We start from the raw sequence: 2,600 nt of genomic DNA, 5'->3' as shown, positions 1-2,600 counted from the left end.
TAAAAGTAACTAAATTTTATTTCTCGATTATTATTACAGGTATAAGTAATATTTATTAACTAATTCAAGGTGTAATAATGTACACCAAGAGGGATGAATGTGCTTAACTTAATGTTGATTATCTTAGGTAGAGGATGTCAAATTTTTGATTATATTTGGAATATCGATTAAAACGAAAAATTAGAATACTTAGGATCAAATTCTTCAGTGTTAGTGAATCAAGTGGAATAAGAAATTCAAACTGTTAAATAGTGACGAAACAGCAAACTTTTAACAAGTTAGTAGAAGTAGAAATCCTGATGCTTTGGGTTATCTTACAGTTAGGTTGGGCAAGTAGCTGCTTTTATGATGTAGATGGCGAATTAGGTACTGTCTTCTTTATTTCATTTTAGTATCATTTATTCGTAAATACTTTACATATTTTTAAAGGACATGAGGCCACAGATCGTTCGTTAATTTATTGGAACCTCTTGCAGGTGTTGAGAATGTGATGAGAATGAATGATTTCAAAATACATATTTAGCAAACAGAACTCCTAAACATTTGGGCATTAAAATTTTTCATGTAATAATAGTCGTTTGTGTCAAATAATCTAAATTGGCAATATTAAATTTACTAAAGGTTATAGGTACCTTAAATGATTTATTTAATAGGTTCTTCTTTGTTTTGTAACAAAAGCAATAAATTAATTTTCTACTTAGAATTGACCCATTGTAAAAATGTTTTTGATACGTTATGGAGTTTCTTCTTTCTCTTCAACTATTATAAATAAACAACAACACAATAATTCTAATATGAACGATAAAAATGCCATTTAACAAAAAGCTTTTTATTCAATTACTTTTTCCACACGTAAATAATTACATAGCAGCAAAAAAAAACGCCTTTGTTGATAAAATGCCTATCGAAAACCATGTGGGCAAGTTCAAATGGACATCAAAGAATCGAGATGTAGATTGTTTATCAGTCTGACATTTCGACGTTGTTACGGTCTTAAATTCCAAGTGACTAATACAATGATTTATTTCATATTATTTCAGTCTTGTTACATTTATTGTAAAAAACTGACGGTGTGGTGAAGTGAAGTGGTGAAAGTGAAGTGTAAAAGAATTGTGTGTGCACTGTTTAACAGGAATGGAGTATAAATTGAGGAAAAATATATACGAAAGGTAATGTGATAATAAATATAATAGAAAATATCTACAGGTAATTTCTGTAAAGGTACACATGTATAAGGAGAGATAAGAAATGTTTTTTTCTGGCCAACCAATTAAGGCATTATTTAATTTTTTGTTTGTTAAATTTTTAATGAATACTGTTAAAGTTTTCAATACTACTTTTTGTAATGCTTATATGATATTTTACTTATTTCTTACAGGTAAGAAATACTTTATAACAATCAGCAACACGAGTAAATTTGTCAAGAATCAAGTAAGTGAAAGTTTAATAGCTACCTCCCTACAAGAGTACAAATAAAATTTTCAAATTTGGACGCGCAAAATTTCGATATTTACGTTGATCCAAACCAATTTAAATTTTTATGATATAAGTATGCCGTAAGGTCACAAGTGTTTTGGGGAAAATGTGTTTCAACAAAATCGAAAGAAATGATTCATTATTAGGGTCCTTTTGAACCAATTTTCAAATTTTTAAATCGCTATATATGCAGTGGTTTAAACGAATATAAATTTGCATAATATCTAAGCGCGGAAAGATGTGGTAAATAGATGGCATGTATTTTGATGAAAACATCTTTGATTTATTATTTCGGGTCCTTTTTATCTTAAAATCAAATTTGGAAACGCAAAACTTCCTTCTTTACATTGGTTGAAGCCAATTTACTTTCATATGATATAAACGTAGCAGGGTGTCGTAAGTAGGTAGCATCTCTTTTGATGCAATATGTTTTTGGGATATTGAAGTTAGTGATCTATAATTTCGAGTCCTTTCTAACTTATTTTTAAATTTGGAAACGTATGTGTTCCTCTTTTATATCAGGTCAAGTCGATTTAAATTTATATAAAATAAAAGCAGCAGGGTGTCGTATGTATGTGGTATGTTTTTTGATGCAATATGTTTTTGCGAAATTAAACTTAGTGATTTATAATTTTGTGTCCTTCTTAACTTATTTTTAAACTTGGAAACGCATAACTTCCCCCTTTACATCAGTTCAAATCAATTTATATTTGTATGATATAAACGCTGCAGGGTGTCGTAAGTAGGTGGCATGTCTTTTGAAGCAATATGTTTTTGAGAAATTGAACTAAGTGATTTATAATTTCGGGTCCTTTTTAACTTATTTTTAAATTTGGAAATGCAAAGCTTCCCCCTTTGCATTAGTTCAAGTCAATTTAATTTGTATAATATAAAAGCGGAAGGGTGTCGTAAGTTGGTGGCACGTTTTTTGATGAAATCGAACTTATAGATTTACAATTTCGGATCCTTTTTAACTTATATTTAAATTTGGATACGTAAAACTTCCCCCTTAAATTAGTTTAAATAAATTGAAATTTGTATAGTATAGACGCACCAGGGTGTCATAAGGTGACATATGTTTTGATAGAAAATGGGTTTTTGGGAAATTTATGTATATGATTCAT

Source organism: Agrilus planipennis, unplaced genomic scaffold, assembly GCF_000699045.2.
Source record: "Agrilus planipennis isolate EAB-ADULT unplaced genomic scaffold, Apla_2.0 scaffold110, whole genome shotgun sequence".
NCBI classification, from domain to species: Eukaryota; Metazoa; Arthropoda; class Insecta; order Coleoptera; family Buprestidae; genus Agrilus; species Agrilus planipennis.
Note: the sequence above shows the minus strand (reverse complement) of the source record.